Source organism: Anthonomus grandis, chromosome 9 (assembly GCF_022605725.1).
Source record: "Anthonomus grandis grandis chromosome 9, icAntGran1.3, whole genome shotgun sequence".
NCBI lineage: Eukaryota > Metazoa > Arthropoda > Insecta > Coleoptera > Curculionidae > Anthonomus > Anthonomus grandis.
The window spans coordinates 24,230,604-24,250,748 of NC_065554.1; the positions used below are offsets into that span (position 1 = coordinate 24,230,604).

General features: G+C 31.3%; 1 long non-coding RNA gene across 2 annotated transcripts in view; it reads left to right on the forward strand.

The window, feature by feature from the left end:
- Positions 1-391: 391 nt before the first annotated feature.
- LOC126740390 (uncharacterized) overlaps positions 392-20,145 on the forward strand; it is a 31,337-nt gene continuing 11,583 nt past the window's right edge. For both annotated transcript variants that reach the window (XR_007661894.1, XR_007661895.1), the window contains exon 1: positions 392-458. This is a non-coding gene — a long non-coding RNA (uncharacterized LOC126740390). The remainder of the gene's footprint in view (positions 459-20,145) is intronic.

Genomic DNA, 20,145 nt, shown 5'->3' on the forward strand with positions numbered 1-20,145 from the left:
CTGTTAATTGTTTTGCAAAGATATCATTATTTAGGAAAATACATAATACTTAACTGATTGGTCTTTAGAGGAGTTTTTAATAAAACTGATATAATATTCAAGAATTATCCAGATTACAATAATTATTACTAAGCGAACCCTGTATAAGTGTACTTATTAATCCAGAATATCTGTAGACAAAAGCTTTGCAAAAAAACTAACATGGTCCTATCAAATACCAAAAAAGTAAAGTGAGCACTTTAGGCACTCTAGTAGAAAAAAGACTTTTTACGCGCCAGTACGTAAAAAATTATTTGACGTTTATTTGAGTGCGTAAACAGTAATTTGACGTTTAATTTAAAATTTGCCAACAAATGTTTTGACGTTTTTTCCACCGTAAAGTCGTTTAAGTGCGTAAAGTAATTTGATATTTTTTTGGATTTTTTCTTTGGTAGTAGAAAATTTTTTGTATGTTACAGGTATATAAAATCCCCTTTTTTTTATGGGAATATCGTGTTTGACAAGTTTCCCATTTATCAAAAAAGGCTCTTTTTTTACACTTGGTACTATAATTAGTTTATAACTATTTAAACGGTATTATAAAATGTAGACAAATAAGTCGAAATAAGCTTAAATATATTCGAACAAAATCTTTACTATTGCATGGAGGTAAATGGACAGTACTTTTAGCACTTCGTGCCACATTGACCTACCTCTTTATAGGAAATTAATTTTTACTTTTATATATTCACTCATATTAAAAAATATATATATATTTCTAACAATGTTCTATCTTAATTTATGTTTTAACCTAAGATTGTTGGAATCTGATATTGTTAGTTTCTAATTTTATTTTGGACGTAGATTATAACCACTTATAAAAATTTATGGAATAAAAAAGTCTTAAAAACTTTAGGCAAATTATATTTTTGTATAACAAAAAGGACTATTTAATAAATGAGGAAATTGTTGTGACGAATTCATAATGAGTTACTTATTTTGTTGGGTATTACGTCACTTTTATAGTAATTTAAATCAATTTAGCAAAGACTATCTAACATGCTTAAATATTGAAAAGAAGAAGAAAGTAAACTTCCTAGAGTCCATACCTTTCCATTTTTTATTTAATTTAATCTAAGTTATTTAAAAATCAACTTATTTATTAAACTAAACCTATTTATTTAATAAAAATACCTAATTTGAACCAACGTCTCGGTAGTTATATCTATACTATCATTATCAAGGTAAATTAAATTAAATTAAAAATATAAAAAATATAGTTATCTCTCTTTAATATCTTGTTTTTTGGTTCTTTATTAAATTAATTTTATTATACATTTTATATAATTTGACGATTGTTTGACTTTGATAAACTGTTTCAAAAAATCATAAAAAATTTAAAGGGTATTTGTTATTTATTATTTTTATTTCATCAATTTAAATTACGTATGTAGGGTGAAGTGGGGTAAATGTAATCATAGGGCAAATGTAATCAAGCCCTATGATTTTTTTTATAACGTTTTGAAACATATTCTTCGAAATTTGAAAATATGACCCTTTTATACCCATATTACTTTTTATTAACCTCTTAGTTCCAGTTTCAAAGATTTCCCTTTTTCTGTTTTGTACTTTGACATTTATAATAATTTTGTGAGTGCCTTTTAGGAATTTTAATTCCCTATTACTACTGCTAATATTAGTATTTAGTTGTAATATTTTGCTGCCTTAGGTAATTTTTGACAAGGACGTTGATTCGGCTATCAGATTTGATTTTCGATACTTAACAAAAAATGTATGCCAGCGATTACATTTACCCCAGCCTCCTCCTTCTTGAGTTTTTAGGCTATAACCTATCATTTTCTCTATTATTACAGGCTAAGACTAATATCAAAGAAATACTTACCAAAGACTTTAATTAATTGTAAAGACATTGTAGAAATCTTTAAATAGGACCGATCTAAGACTAGTTTATACAGTTCCTAGTGAGTTCCTTCAAAATGGTGAGAGTGTATAAAAAAAAGAAACAAGACCCTTTTTACAGTGCTGAACTTTTAAAAGATGCGATCAGAAACATCCAAGAAAATCGTATCAGGATTCGTGGTGCTGCCCAGAGATATCAAATCCCATTTTCACTCTTCAAAAACACCTACGAGGAACCCGAGGATCAAAAAGCGCTTCCAAAGGAAGATCCACCGCAATATCTGCAGCTGATAAAAAAAAATTAGTGAATGCCATAAAAATCATAAAGAAGTGGGGTTGGGGGCTCAGAAAGGAAATCTTGGAATTGGTGGGAAAGTATGTCACGAAAAATAATATAAAAACGCCATTTAAAGATTGAATACCTGGCGAGGATTGGTCCTTATCCTTTAAAAAAAGGCACAGGCTATCTTTAAAAAAACCACAAGGACTGGAGTATGCCAGAAAAAAAGCCAATGATCCATTTGTAATTAAACAATATTTTGACATGTTAAAAGCAACCTTAAAAAATAACGACCTGCAAAATAAGCCTTCTCAGATTTATAACATCGACGAAACTAGTTTTACGCTCGATCCAAGTAAAACTAAAATTGTGGGTCAGAAAAATGCCCCTGCTTCAAGAATAACCACCGGGCCTGGAAGAGAGAGTACGACAGTTCTCATGGGTGGCAACGCCAATGGAAATAAACTGCCTCCATTAATTGTTTTTAAGAGAAAAAATCTATGGAGTACCTGGCTGGCTCCCAAGGGATCTACCTTTCCAGGTACTTATGCTGCGTCTCCAAATGGTTGGATGGAAACCGAAATCTTTGTAAACTATTTTACAAAAACTTTTATTCGCAACGTTGTACCTGAAAGACCAATCCTGCTTTTGTTTGATGGACATTCAACGCCCGTAGACCCAAAACTTATCGAGGCGGCTGTCTAAAATGATATAATTGTACTTAAATTACCTCCACCCTCCAGCCACCTATTGCAACCCATGGACCTAGCGGTCTTTACGAGCCTTAAGTCACGGTGGGATTTCAAATTAGCGGAGTACCAAAGAAAACATGTGGGTGTTAAAATACCAAAGAAAGATTTTTCGGTACTTGTGAGCACAATTTGGAAAGAGACAGATTCAGCTTTACTGGCATCGGGCTTTCGTAGAGGAGGAATATGTCCATTTAATAGATCTGTCATCGACCGCTCTAAATATGATCCAGAAGCTCTACGAAGATATGAAGAACGTTTGAGAAATCCCCAACCTGCCACAGAATAACCTCTTAATGAACCCAGCACAAGCAGCCATGAAGAGCCATCGAGAGAGAAACCAACCACGCAGCAGCTAGCATCAGAACCGCGACCAGAACCAATAGCAGGGCCAAGTAGACCAATACCAATAGCAGCACCAAGTAGTGGTTCTGTATCATTTGAAGAATTGTTGCTGGAAACAGTGAGGCAATCGCCCCGCCCTAACGAAAAAGAAAGAAGAAAAAGGGTAGCTCCGGGAGCTGAAATTATAACAGCAAAAGAAAACATAGAAAAAAAGAAAAAGGCTGAGCAAGAAAAAGAAGATGAAAGAATAGTGAAAGATAAATCAAAGAAAACAAAGAAGGAATCAAAAAAAAAATCACAGCAAAATATATTAATGAGAGCTCTTCAGATGAAGACGAACCGCAAATTTTAAGTGACAGTGAATCCGACGACGTCACCTTTGAGACTTATGCAAAAAGGTTAGAGGAAGATGAAGAAGCATTAAAACAAGACGAATTGTTTCTCAAAGGGGTAGAAAACCTTAACATTGGAAACTGGGTTTTGGTCTCATTTAAAGGAAAGAAAAGTATACTTTTCTATGCTGGTCAAATAACAACGCTTGATGAAGAATCGCAACCTACCATTAAGTTTTAAAAAAAATCAAACCGAAACGCGCATAGTTCAGTGTTTCACTGGCCTGAACAAGAGGACCATCACTTAGTGGCTGCATCAGATATAGAGCGAGTTTTACCAAAACCCACTTTAGGGCGAAGAGGAGAACTAACTTTTCCAGTATCGAAAACATCTTGTCGGACTTGCATTGTCTTATTTATTTAATGTAACACGACGTTTCGGTTGGTAAGTATCTCCAACCGTTATCAAGAGATACTTACCAACCGAAACGTCGTGTTACATTAAATAAATAAGACAATGCAAGTCCGACAAGATGTATTCACTGTACCATTGTCTACCACCTTCAAAAACATTTTCCAGTATCCTTTACCTTATATAACGTTAAATAAATTAAAAAAAAAACATGTCACAGCCTGTTTTGCTTAACTTACTTACGTAATATACTTTTCAGAAAATCTTTGAGTATTATTCCCTATCATTGCTCCACGAAAAAAGTTCATAACTTCCTTATAAATTAAGATAGGTATCAAGCTAGTTTTTTTTTAACCCAGAATTTTTCATACTATAGGACACTTGCCCCAGATCCATCGGCAGAGTAAGTATATGGCAGTTAGGAGCCGTGAGTACACTACTTGCCCCATTCTCTGGGGCAAGTGTAATCAGCCGATATTTTTTTTATTGTTTATAAAAAAAACAGAAGCAGACAAAAAATAAATAAATATGACATTGATTTAACAAAGAAATAAGCTCTGTGCCTACTAAAAATGAACCCGATTTCTCTTTTGGTTTTTTTAATATGAAATTTTGAAGTGCCACTATCATTTTTTTCACTTCACCCTATCAAAAATTTTAAATCTGAAAATATTAATTCATTTAATGAAAAAAAAACCTAAAGTATAGTGGCTATATATTGATGAATTTTTTTCGATATATCATTATACCCAAATAGGACTTAATAATTTCTTAAATTACATTAACTACAAAGAATCTACTAAAAAATTTATTCTCGAAAAGGAGGCTGATGGTCAGCCTATTCTTGATATTTTAATTAAAAAAGTTTTACAAAACAAAATTTTGCTAATAATAACTAAAATTTACTGTAAACTAACTTATACTAATAGATTTCTCAATTTTAATTATATTCATCCAATATTGGTAAAGACAGGAATGGTAAAAAGCTTCTAGGATCATGTAAATATAATTTGTAATATTCAACAATTAACAACTGAAAAAAATCAACCATAAATCAACCACTTTTTACCACAAATCAACAATTTTAGCAAATTTCAAAGCCAGATTTCAAAATTACGCAAATTAAAGAAAAATGCATTTCTAATGTTAAATGAACATAAATGCTACTTATTCGGTTAATTTCATTAGTACAAGGATTCCGTTGCTAAAGGAAAACGTACAACAGGGCAATTTTAAAATTAATTGATAAATTAAAATATATTTCATTTATATATTTTCTATTATTAAATTACATTAGGATCGCACCTCTTTCTCTAAAAAGTAATGTTTGAATGATTAATTATTTTTTAAAACAATTTATATAAAAGTTAAACAATCGTCAAATTACAAATATCAAGTAAAAAAGGCAAACTGGAAATTAAAAAAAAATATAATTTTTTTTTAATTTTTAATTTTATTTAACTAAATTTTTTTACCTTAACAGTAGTAGGTATAGCCACTGAAACGTTGATTCATATTAGGTATTTTTAATAAATAAATAGGTTTTTCATACTTACTTCTTCTTTTAATTATTTGAGAGTGTGAGATAATATTTTCTCAACTGATTTTTACTGTAAAAGTGACGTAATACCCAATAAAATAAGACTAAAAAAAATATTTAGTTTTGCACAGTTCTTAACGAACTTACAGATCTGTAACATTAACATTTATAATTCAAAAAAATATATATAGGGTATACCGGTATCATAAATATTTTTAATTTTCCTAATAAATTAGCAAAACCACATTAAGTTCCCTAATAAGTTCTCTTATATGAGAATCCCGACTGTAGATATTTCAATGCAATATATTCGCTTCATATTTTATTAATGAACCGAGTCTGACCTGGAAAGCCCTAAAGGCTCGACTGTCCGAACGTGCACCCGAGGGGAATTTCAGTATATTTTCTAATTATAAAGTAAGTAATATAAAAGGGAAAGAGCACAGATATTAACCCTTCATTATTGATCTACTAGACCGTTAAGATTTTTATTAAAAATAAAAGAGACTACTTAGTATATCTTTGCACGTATGTAACGAATAGTTTCCTCCCCCTATGAAATTCACCTAAAAATTTTTACTGTGGCTTTTATTGCGCCAATAAACCCGTCGATACAAGAAAAAATCATAGTGATAAAGTCGAAAGAACCCGGTTGATATCTACATTTGTCTAATACGTTTCCACCATCAAAAAACAGTAAAATCTGGGGCGCGCAAAAAGTTGTAAAAGGGCAGGAGTACTAAACAAGCGAAAAGTGTCCAGTATTTACTTACCTGGAGAGAGCGGTATCAAAGGAATGAAGTTTCTTTACTTAGGATCTTTATCAAAATTTAAAAAAAATGAGAAAAGTGGAGCTTTGCTTTAAATAAGTTTGTGCAAAATATTGCACAAAAAGTAGAAGAACCCTAAAGTGATATCCCTTTTTAGGATATATTAAATAATAAGAGGAAAATAAATAATTATCCAATGAAGTTACCTTTAGTATAAAATTAAAATGCGGTGACGAATTTATAAAATTTTCATGTTATTGATTATAAAGCATTACAGTAGCAACATGTTGGCTTTAATGCAGATAAATCGGTTTGTTGATTACAAGCATTAAACGGCCACGAATTGATGGAATAATTATTATAAGTTAATTTGAGTTAATTAAATATTTTGTGTAAATATTTATTGACCACATATTAATCAAATAATCATTAATTACTTAGCTTCATTTACCAAAAATAAATACGATAATCAATTTGTTAAGACTCCGATAATTTTCTTGATTTTATCGTCTTATTGATCAAAAATGCACAAAATATTTGTTATGAATCAAATAGATTTTTTCACTCATAAAATTATTAAAAAAATCATCTCGATGATTATCGATATTAGTTCTCTGATCATCTGATCAAGTTTCAATGCAACGATAAAGTTTGTTTGATAATGATCAGCATTTATTAAACGCTATAATATTCATCGTAATAATTCCAAAGACTCGGTGAGCAAAAATGAGTAAGATCATTGTAATGATTCAGATAAGGTTTGATTTTAATAAATTATTTAGCAAGAAAATATAAGATTTGAAATTCTATTGAAAAAACTAATTGATTACGTGTTACCACTCTGAGCTTAATAAAGTAAACAGTATCTGGAGTGAGACACGTCTGGTGATAATTTTTCCCTCGTAAATAATCCGGAAGGTGATTGAGATTTTATAACTTTTTTAGTAGACAAAGTATATAAACCACCATACGCAGCAAATAGGGGTTATATACATACCTTGTAGATAAATAGACTTTTTAAAATGTAATTCTTAAGTGAAGTTTTTATTTATTAATTGGTATATCTTGGCGCCCAACAGTGTGGAATTTTATATTAGATAATTTTTTTAGTTTATTGAAAAGGTGAAATAAGTTAATAAAAAAGTGTGAGGATCAATAAATTTCAAGAGCATCAAATGATTGAGAACTTGATATGATTTTTAGACGATGTTGTAAAGTTTTGGTAAGAGATAAAAAGAGTATTTTTACATCATATTTTGATAATGGATCGATCAACCACTGTACACTTGCATAAATGAATGAAGAGCAGTCTAAGCAACTAAAAAGGCAAAACCCGCTTGTTTTGGCTGGGATTAATATCATTAATTAGTCTATTTTGTTATATAACTAATATATTTATTTAGAGTAATTATATTTTATTATATAATTAGTCAGTTTATTCGTAGGAACTTTTGTAAATAGTTTATATACTTGCGATAATAAAGAAATAATAAAAAAAAATAATAAGAAATGGAACGGTGATTCTCTTAATTTATTCTCTTTTCTTGTATAATAATATTACAATAGCGTTATTTTAATTTTTAGGTATCTTTCCTTAATCTATACGTTCACTAAACAGTATTCACGATCTTGGCATCATAGATCTCCTCCATAATCTTCATCTGTTTTCTGATTTCACTATTGTTTGAACTTTTGAAGTCTATAAATTATCTTCTCTTCTCTATCCCTTATGTCATTTCGTTTGATTGTTTATCCTTTTCTCCAATTGTTTTTTAGTTTTTCTTTCATAGCATTCATTTAGATCGCCTCTTACTATTCTCCTTATCTCTTTTGCTAACATTTTCAATTTTTTTCTCTTTTAGTATAATTGTCTCTTTTTTTCAATACTTTTCTTACAATTCCTAAGCTTGCATGTTTTTTCTCTTTTTTGCTCTACTATTTCTCTTGCTGTCGTATTCAATATGGATGTTAGCAGTTGACTTGTTTTGTCGATGTTCTTTTGAGTATTTGCATTTTTTTTATGTCTTTCATGCTTTCTTTTAAAATTTTCATTTAACGTTTTTGGATCTATACCTTCCATATATTAAGTGCAATAGTTGAGACAGATCTTTGGCCATTCAATATCTATTAAGCTTCAAAGAGACCGACCAGGCAATTGTCAAAAATATCTTAAATATCAAATATTTACTTTCAATTATTCCTTAAATAAATCACGCCAAGTCTGAAATTTGTTGATTTTGGTTTGCTCCTAATTGTTATTCGTATTATATGTACTATCATGAGAATATAATTTATGATAATAGCAACATAAATTAATTCAAAATCTAAACAATAATAACTTAATTAATACCAGACGTCTCCGATAATCTACCGAGGAGCCACTTTAAACACTAAATCACAACAAACCAAGCAAGGGTCAAATCACAAATCAAACGTACATCGATACGCTCTATGTTGCGGCCATTCATTCAATCACTCGTAATATCCTGGTTGTCATTGACGGTATCAATTCAAATTAAGCGAGAGCCACATTGACGGTCACAAGGCGGTCATACCGCAATTACGTGTGCAATTGAACAATAATTGATTTATCGCCCTCAATGTTCTTGCTGTTGTTACTGTTTCTGTAATTGTTATATAGATGCGGATATTAATGGACCTGCTCGATTGTTGTATTGACACGCCAAGATGGGATCTAAGTGTTCATCACGGTGATTTATTACGGGGGACGGTAATGTTGCTAATTAGATTGCAGATAGTGTGGGGTCACTGAAATGAGCATTTTAAGACTAATTCATACTAATTATAAATGATTTTATTTGACCATTAAAAAAATCGTATTAGATGTTGGTTTGGAAGGACTGAAATATTGCGTTGGGAAGTTTGAGAAGAAGATTTAACTCATATAAAAACAGTTTCTAAGAATAAAACCTGGATTAAATATTGCATTAGTGTCAGCGAGCGCTCCAATTTAAACACGTGCCCCTCCTAAATTTTATCAAACGTTATCGAGAACTCAACTTTAAGGACGTGTAAAATGGAAAATTGCACGTCTCCTTACATCTTTTCCAGATGTCATAAATGTCAACACTCGAGGCGAAATTAGAAAGGCGAACGAAGATCCAGTTTTATTTACACGGACGGGTTGTTTAATGTAACTTCTGGCGCGGGAGAAAATTGAACCTGTCACTTTTATATGGCGCGCAATTTTAACATATCGGCGAAGAAATGAAAAGTTATAAAAATTTTATGATTTATAATGGTAATATAAAAATCAAACATTTTTCTATGTTATAACGTCCCCTTATTTTGGGTGAAGATTTTTTTAATAATTTTAATATAAATATATTTTTTAGGTATTTTGAGAAAAATAGTAGTAGTGTAGCGTTTTTATCGTTCGAAAATTTGCTGTCCTGCGGCGTTGCCAATATCGTTACAGTAGGTTAACAAAGGCAAATCCACAAGTTCTTTTTTCGTAATTGCGTCTTTTAATTAGAAAAATTATTAAGGAATTCATAAATTTGTATTAAATTGTTAATTCCCTTTTTTGTAACTTCATTTAAATACCAACAAGGTTGTTTTTTTGTTTTTTAAGGTCCTTGCACATTTATCCAGGAATTAATTACATATACAGGGTGGTCCAGTTTAAACGTCATTAATTTTAATACGTGATAGAGAATTTGAATAGATATAGACTTTCATTATAAAATTTTTTTAGAAATGTTTAATAATAAATATACAGGGTGTTTAAGTTAAGAATATTTATTAGATTATTTATCATAACTTTTAAACTACTAGCTCAATTTAAATTAAATTTCGCATGCAAGTAATTGTAATGAATTGTCAATTGTTGCTGAAACAAATTTAAAAAAAAATGCTAGTAGCGTAATAAACGGAGGGACTTGGTCATTTTTTCCTTCAAGTCTGCGAGGCGATAAAATATTTTTTTATAAAAAGTCAACTGTTAGATTCTTCATTTAATTTTGAAAAAAAAAAATTACTCTTGCAAAATTATGATTTAAGGCACTGTTTTAAAAACATATTAATTTAATTGTTCAGAAACACCTGTCAAAATGTTGCAAAGATTTATAAAAAAAGGAAATTGGGCTCTGATTTGTATAAAAGATGATCAAAAGTTACCTTAAATCATTATTTCATTTGACAGGTTTAATTTAAGATTCAAGCCTAAGTTTCTTTTTTGTCAAAGATTAAACTAAGATATTTTAAAAACAGTAGCTTAAATCAAAATTTGCAAAATTAAAATGGAGCTTTAACTTAATGGAGAATCTAACAGTTGACTTCTTATAAAAAAAATATTTTATCGCCTCGCAGATTTGAGGCAAAAAAGACCAAGTCCCTCCGTATGTTACGCCACTAGCAATTTTTTTTTAAAAATTGGCTTCATCAGTAATTGATAATTTACTACAATAACCTGCATGCGAAATTTAATTAAAATTGAGCTAGTAGTTTAAACGGTATGATAAATAAACAAGTAATTATTCCTAACTTTAACACCCTATATTTTTGTTATTAAACATTTCTGAGAAAAAAATTATAATTAAGGTCTATTTCTTTTTAAATTCTCTATCACGTATTAAAATTAATGACGTTTAAACTGAACCACCCTGTAGAAATATATTTTCTTTTTCAATAATTCCTTTTATTGTAGATGCTTTTATGACAGCAGCTAGATCATCAGCAATATCTGTTCTGGATGGTTTTTGCATAGACATAACGTCATCATCTACTTGATATTTGATAAGGTTGGCACTAAAACTAGAATATTGTAGGACATCCACCTCTAGGCGAAGCGTTGCTTCTTTAGTCACTCTTACCATTCTATTTGTAAAGTATGTCACGATCATTTTAATTAAGTAACCTTGAATTTCCTTGCCTCAAAGTTTTTCTATAATAAGTCTCCAATTTGCCAAGTAAAATGCATTTTTTATATCAATGTATTTTAGTAGATGATTTCCCCTCTGTTGGACTTTGCGATATTCGTTATGCTTCATACAGGGTGTTTCTTAACCTATACCTAACTATACCTATATTCAACTATTATAGTGCCGGCCCCGGCAGCGCGGTGCCTAGCAGTCGTGTGGCCCTGGGTTCGAGTCCCAGACTTGGCATGGTCGTTTGTGATGTCCGATTTAGTTTAAGTACTAACAAATTATAGAGGCGTTTTGTGACTAAATGTGCTCAGCACAAGGTCAATAAATAAATTTAAAAAAAACTATTATAGTAACTGTTCGAAGTTATTTCCATGACTTTCAATACATAATTGAGCACGCCTAATCCAAGAGTTGCAGACAGCGGCTAATCCAGATTGTAGTCGAATTTCCTCGACGGCAGCAAATACCCGATTTCTTAATTCTTGTTCATTGTCAACTTCGGTTACATACACCAAAAATTTTATGTGGCCCCAAAAATAAAAGTCAAGCGGATTAAGGTCGGGTGATCGAGGAGGCCATCCAATTGGACCACCTCGGCCTATCCATCGTTCAGGGCACCTTCGATCCAAATGCCGTCGCACTGGTCACGCAAAATGTGGTGGAGCACCATCGTGAAGAAACCACAAATTCTGCCTAATCTAAAGAGGGACTTCTTCAAGGAGTACCTGCAAATTTTGTCGCAAGAATTGTGAATAAAGAGCACCAGTTAGACGATTATCCAAAATGAAAGGGCCAATAAGTATTCCTTTTACAATTCCAGCCCACACATTTACTGAAAATCGTTGTTGAAAGTTTGTTCGCCAAATGGCATACGGATTTTCAGTTGCCCAAAAATGCTTGTTGCGAAAATTGTGAATAGCATTGCGTGTGAAAATTGCTTCATCCGTAGCTAAAATGTTCCTGGTAAAGTTTGGGTTTAACTGCTGCTGATGTAACAACCACTCGCAAAAGTTTACTCGAGGCGCATGATTCCTTGGAAGTAAAGCTTGTACCCTTTGGACGTGAAATGGATACAGTAACTCATGCCTTCTGTGACTGACATTCGCCAATCTGTGACTGGTGATAATCCAAATTGCGTTGCAATTGTTCTAGTGTTAATGTCAGGATGCTCTTCGATGATATCTAAAATCAAATTCTCCAGATTTAAAATGCGCCTAGGTCTAATGGCTCCACCATGTTGCCCTGGCCTCGGCCGCAAATTTCCAGTTTCTCTACCCCGCTGAAGCACGCACAAAAAAGCCTCCACGCGACGGATGATACCTATGAGGAATTTTACTTAAATTTTTTTTCACTATTAGTCATTATTTATCATAATTATAAATATAGCAATAATTTCCCAAGTTTATGCGTATAGGTTAAGAAACACCCTGTATTGTCTAGTGTTGTCCCCTATTAAAAAGTCTAATTTATTCCAATACTTTTTCAAGGATATCTAGTAGCAAGACTGGCCTGTATCTGTTTGCAGATTCTTCTGATTTCGAGGACTTGTCATCGTCAGGGTAAATGCCACTTTTCAGAACAATCTGAAAATTAGTTTTAAAAGTAGTAGTTTATGGGCAAGTCAGCCGGTGCTATTTCATCTGAATCTGGAACTTTGCCAGTTTTGATTTTTGCCACTGCCTTTGCAAATTCTTCTGAATTCACCGGTGGACTATCAGCATTTTTATCGATTGGTATTAAGACGGCCTTGGGTGACGTGATGAAGAATTCATAAATAAATTTTGATTTTTTATGTTTTTTCCATCGTAGCCTTGGATAATTGAAGCAAAATTGCGTTCGGACTATTTGGTATGCTTGCTCAAATATATCCTAATCTAGTTCTTTACAGAGAGATCTTCATTTTTTTTTAATTCCCTAATAGTATCACTTTAGTTTTTCTAGATTCTTTGTATGTTTGCAGCCTTTGCTCTCTTTGAATTTGGTCTCTTGTTTCCCCTTGTAATGCTCTCTTCAACGATTTTTTGTTGGATATAGTCGTTTCACCAATCATTTATTTTAAATTCCAAGTTGGCTCTAAACTTTCATCAAGATCTTTGTTAATGTATTTGTGATAACTATAATTTTTTCTTCTAGGTTGTCGAAGGTTGTAGCTGTTACAAGTGAGTAAGTTTTCTGTTAAAATGTTGCAAAGATTTATAAAAAAAGGAAATTGGGCTCTGATTTGTATAAAAGATGATCAAAAGTTACCTTAAATCATTATTTCATTTGACAGGTTTAATTTAAGATTCAAGCCTAAGTTTCTTTTTTGTCAAAGATTAAACTAAGATATTTTAAAAACAGTAGCTTAAATCAAAATTTGCAAAATTAAAATGGAGCTTTAACTTAATGGAGAATCTAACAGTTGACTTCTTATAAAAAAAATATTTTATCGCCTCGCAGATTTGAGGCAAAAAAGACCAAGTCCCTCCGTATGTTACGCCACTAGCAATTTTTTTTTAAAAATTGTGAAATTCCGGATACCTATTCGAAAAAAACCGAAATTTGTCAAAATCGTGGCAATGAAAAACTATTTTGAATTTGCCGATATCTCTTTCAATAAAGTCGGTAGAAGGTAAAAACGATTTTGACATATTTTGGGTTTTTTTGGATATCTCCGAAAGTATCCGGAATTTTACAATTTTTGAAACGTCATTTTATTAAGCTCCAAATTGCGCAACTTTGTCTCCATTTAACCGACCTTGTAACTCTTACGGTTTCCGAGATTCCAATGGTCACCCTCGAATTTGGGACACCCTGCACATGTATAAAAAGTGTATTTAGAGCTTGCTCAAAGTTTTGGAAGTGTGCAAGTTTCTTGATTCAGCCATTTCTTTGCTCAATTCTTGTAAGCACAGGGAGCTCTGGAATTTGTAATAAATTGCTCTTTAACACAAATGTTAGAAATTCTTTAGCTATTATGGGAGGTAAATTAAATGGCACTGTCTAGGAAAAGGTTAAAGGTTCATTTAAGGTCTTAATGGTTTTTTTGAGAAATTACTTCAAAAAATAGCACACGTCGGTTAAAAAAAATTGTTTTCTAACTCTAAATCTTTGTAACCTGTATATTCCCTTTTATAATTTTGTATTTTAAACTGTAATCAGTAAATCTCTCTCTAGTCTATCGGTTTGTTCCATTTTATATATTTTATCACATTTTAATTATCATCCCTCTTCTACGTAACCGCCCTTTAATATTATCTACGTCGTTATCCCTGTGATATAGATTTTCCTAATTTGAGAACTACGACTTTAAGCCCTGAAGATGAATCAAACAGACTTCGAAACTTTGGCTAGAAACAAATCGTCTTCTTTAACAACTGACTAATACACTCTTAAAATACCACTTCTAATACTAAATCTCTGGTCACAAATTCACACAAGAAAAACTGATTAATTTAAAGCATAATCTATTATTAATAAATATTTATGATGTAAATATTTTTTGACGACGTCACTGGCAAAGATTCCTTGTGTCGGCAAGCTCTACATAAGCATTGGACATCAAAGATGTTGCAAGCAAACAATTTAAATTTGAATTAATCAATTAATAAAATTAATAGGTCTATAGTTTAAATACCACTCAACGATTTTAGTATTCGAGATTTTGTCATTAAGTTGTACCTATATATGACCAATTAATACAAGACTGGCCTTTTTTAGAAGTTCAGCAGGAGTACCATTGGGACCATCAATTTTCTTATTCCTTGACTATTGGATGGAGTTATGGGTTTCTTGGTTGGGTAAAAATTCACATCGCTGATGTTCAATATCTTAATTATTCTAGTGAATACTTCATCAGCTACGTGCGGCACTAGTCAAAAATTTTATAAGTAAATTCTTGATTATTAAAATACTCATGTGTATCTGCCACATTTTACATAAATTTGACAACGTCGAAATCCTAATAACACGTAGTGGTAGAGTTTTCAAAAGACATCAAAAGCGTTCCTTAATTAAAAACTGGCAAAAAATCAATCCCTAAAAGGTATTGAAAACACCTGATTTGGAAGGAATTAATTGCTGAAAGGCATACACGCCGCGGGCCGTACGCCAAAAGAACAGCGAAAGCATTAAAAGGCTTTGAGAAAATGCTTCAGGAGCCATCATCAGGAGTTAAAAAATACTGAAAGAATTTCTGTACGTAAGATTTTTTTTATGTATGGATGCGGATTAATTGAGAAGGTTTTCTCATTAAAAATGCGTTATGTTCGTTGTTTGGATACACTTATTAAGTTTCTTGGTTATCTGTGTATTTTGGAAAGAGTTATAAGTAGCAAAAATTATAGAAAAAAGTTATTTTTATATACAGGCTTATAGAAAAATTTTCTTTATTGAAGCAATGATGATGAACCACGCCTTCGTTTTGTATTATCCATATTTCACAAAATAACTTTTAGCGATTAAAAATTGGCTTAAAATGCCTGGAAAAAAAACTCAAAAATGGTCAATAGAATTTTTTTTCTTGCAATAAATTAAATATGTTTTTTAGTTTACAGGACAACAAAACAACATCAGTTTTCTATTATTGAAAAATTAACCTTAATTCGTCAAACGAAATGGCTTAATGAATTGATGGCATCTTAATATTCCGTCTAAGAGTTAAAATCGCCGCCAAAACGGGCAAATTGTCGCGTAAATTGAGCGCAAATAGCGACCCAACTATAAGAAATTAGCCGACACTTCCGGCCTATATAAGTGACAATTTATTATTTAAACCGATTAATTGAATACGGACTTATTTTCAGTTGAGTCAATGCTTAAACCGGTCCGGCACCCGAGTTAATCAATTTCTTTTCGCTGTTTACAATCGGGCAAATTTTTCAATTAATCTCTCTCCCTTAGATATAATGATAAAATTTATTGGGTTCGCGCTCATCGAGATCGTCTTTGATCTTCTTATTGTTTCACCGTCTATTCTCTCAGACGAGTCAATTTTTTGCTTTTGCCGATATTAAGTAAATATTGAAACGCGGGGCCGCATATTACGACGCCAAGATTTAATATCGCCAGATATTAGGCGACAAGGTATATAACGATAAAAACAGATTTTATTTTACTAATGGGAATTTTAAAGGAAACTTTTCAGTGGAAAGTGAAGTTTCATTAATTTAAATACAGTGTCAGTCTGTTACTTGGAATAAAATCAGTTGTTCACATATTCGGACCCGTCGATAAGTATTTCTGGTTGGGCTCTTTTTTGTTGAAGACTAAGTTGCCAGTGTGTCACAAAAATAAGATATGATTTTTTAAATAGTAGGTCTAATTGCGTATTTTTAATAGCGTATCAAATTATATATAGCTGCAAAATGTCAAATTTTAGGTGATTAACGTTTTCAAAATAATTAAAATATTTTTTTTATTTTATATAAATTATAAAAATCTGTTTTACTTGAATAGTTTAGTTAAAATTCGTTTTAAACATTTTTACCGATTTATGTAGGAATTAATGTACCAAATTGAAATACATATTATATTGTTATCGATGATTTTTTTTAAAAATTGCTTTTATTGCTCAAAAGGGGATATCGACTTATACAAAAAAGCAAAATTTTAATTTTTTGTGACTTGCAGTTTCCAACATTCGTAGTTTAATATTTTTTAATTAAAAATTTTAAACCCCTTATTTTCATTGAATAATACATTATTATGTATAATAGTATTGTTTTTTTGTCAAAATATTTTTCATAACGAATTACATAAATTCGAAAAAAAATGTGGCATTCTATATTTGCTCTAATAGTAAAAGTAGTAAGTTTTAACATTGTTAAATGACTTAACTTGAGAGTGAAGTTTTTAAAACAAATAGCCAGATTTAAGTAATTTTTTTTAACTTAAACAAACCCTATTTAACTGGATAAGACAGGGTCTTACAGGAGTTGGAAAGTAAAAAAAAAATTATAAAATACTTATGCGGTAATTTTTTGAATCAAATTTTTTTTACTTGCTTTAGAAATATGAAATGTTGACAGATCGTCTGTTTTTTCTTATGGACCGATGGTACATTAGCCGTATATAAAAAACGGAACCCAGCATTTTTCTGGAAATGTATCGATTTAAAATATTTTTAACACTGCACCGTTGCCGCTTATCCCTTACAGTACCGAGATAAAAAAAAATTGAGTTTGGGGTTTATATTTATTTTACGCCGATAAAGTTGGGTCAAAAGGTACGGAAAATTATTTTTTAAAATATTCGAAAGGGTTAAGGGGGGGATTTAGGGAGGAAGGAAGTAGGTATGGAATGAAATAAAACAGTTTTTATCTTTGGTTAAAAAAAGAAGAATATTACATTTTAGGCAACGCATTCTGGACCGACTTTTGCACTCTTCTAACCTGCATTTAACTGAGTTCTTCATTTCTTCATTCTTTGGCCAGTGTTTAAAACCATCAAAGCGTTTGTCTGCACAGGGCAAACTGGAAGGCATTCTTCGATAGTATTCCATCATTTGGTCGCAAACATCTACACCACCCATATTTTCGTTGTATGATTTAACAACAGCTGGACATGCTATGCCTGAACGTTTTTTTTCTGTTTTATTCCATCTTTGCACCTCAATTTCCGGCTGTCTTCCAAAAGCTGTGGATATCATTAAAACAGATTTATTATCTTTCCACTTTGTAATGCAAAGTTTATTATCGGTTCTAACAACTTCTTCTGACTCTCCCCTATTCATTAAACTGTCTTTTTTAAAATCAAACCCTTTCACTCTGTTGGACATAATTGTAGCAGTTGCATCTATATTCAAACTCGTCAATTTGTTCATCAAAGCAATAGTTGAAAAGTATCTGTCAAAATACAGGTAACTATTTTGAGGTAATGTTTCTGCTAGACGCAATATTATTGAGGGTCCCAAGTAGGGGTAGTATTGCCCTGGTAGATTTCAAAATCCAGTACCAGTCCGTCGGATGTCGTAAGAATGAAATGCTTCAGTTCCACTGGTGTTGGTTTATTTTTAACAAATTGTCGAACTGGGCATCTTCCCAAAAAAGGAATAATTTGTTCGTCAATAGAAAAAGCTGTCTTGTCTTTTCTTTCAATGGCTTTACATCTATTGCGAACCAAATCAATTCTCCACAATCTATTCTTTTTTTGTTCCTCTTCTAATACGCTAAAATTGTCAAGGACATGTAAATTTACACGTATCATGTAAAACCTTTGTCGGGTCATGACCCCATCAATTAATGGGAACTTATATTTTCCATTCCAATACATATGTATCCTTGGAAGATGAATACATCCCATCAAGCATTCATTCCGAAAAACTTCTTTATTTCTTTGAGTTGTTTTCTTTTGCATTTTGTTGCAAGAAATACTGGGGAGTGAAATTTGCGGCTGACTCAAAAAAATCATGATCATCCAAATATTTAGCAAAATATTCGTTTGGAGTTTTTACGATGGATGGAGTATAGTCCTCTTTTACAGGAAAATCCTTGGTTCTAAAGTTTCTATACTTCCACTGGAGAGTCTGGAAATATATGAGGGGTAAATCATCTTCTGAATGTGAAGAGCTATCAGCTTTATTTGGTGCTACAATTGGGATCTTTTCGTGAATTTCAAACTCATCTTCTTCATCCTCGGACTCTAAATCCGACCCAACTTCGTCTAGAAGTTGGAACAATGCCTCCTCGTCATCCCTTAGATGGTCCAAATCAATAATTTCCTTACTTCTTTCTGTAACAAAGAATTAATTGTATCGAACTTAATTAAAACCAAACCACGTTAACTCCCGTGGCTCACAATTTGTGATATATATAACAAAACCATTCTTGGAATCAACAATTTTAAAGATATTTTCAATCTCTAAAAACAATACACTTAATTGAACTTTATTATATCTATTTATTATTAAGCACATGTTTTTTCTCCCAAATTCTATAAGTAAATAATAACTTACCTGCACGAGCCATTGTTGAAAATAATCTGAAACTTTTCAGGTTATGACAAGAATGCACTCCCGGCAAAATAAACGATTTGCGCGTGCACACTTATAAAATGCACTATTCACAATCATGTCGCATGGTTCTCCACACAGATTAAACATTTTTTGATCCTTATAACACTAGTAAATAAGGAAGTTACAATTGTGACATCGGGTAGCGTAAGGGATAACCTGCATGCGAAATTTAATTTATTTATTTATTTATTCAAAAAACTTTACCAGCACTATATATTGGGTAATAGTAATTGTATGTAAAGCCTATAACAGAAGAAAAAAAAACAAACAAAAAATAATTTCACAACAATAACACTAAATCTAAGAGAAAAAAAAAAGATAAGAAAAAAGTAAAACATGAGTCCTAAACTATGTCCCGATGCTCAAGCAACCTCCTAATTTCATTAACCATGATATTAAATATATCTACATCATCAACACAAATTTAAGAAAACACTTTTAAAGAAAGATTTTTAAAAGTGTTTGAGAAAGAAATTTTCTTTCAAAATTTAACGAAGTACCCATATATCAAAAACCACTAAAAATGAAATTCATAAAATTTCTACACGTAATCCTGTGATAATTTAATTGAATACATATTTCAGTATAATTAAAAAAAATTGTCAAGGTTTTCCAAAAAAAAAAATTTTAAAGACTGAATAAAATTCTGAAAATTTTTATATACATTACAGAAACAATTTGACTGCATACCTCTTTCAGCATTTTTGAAAAATTTACAGGATTTCTAAAAAAACAATATTTTTTCTGAAACTCAATTTTTTTCTCAAAATTTTAAGACAATGCCCGTATCGCAAAAACCAGTAGAAATAATATTTTGGAAATTTTTACATGTATTCCTAGGCTAATTTTACTGGATAACTAGTTCAGCAGCGTTTTATGAAAAATGTACAGGATTTAAAAAAAAAGAACTTTTATTTGAGAGGTCAATTTTTT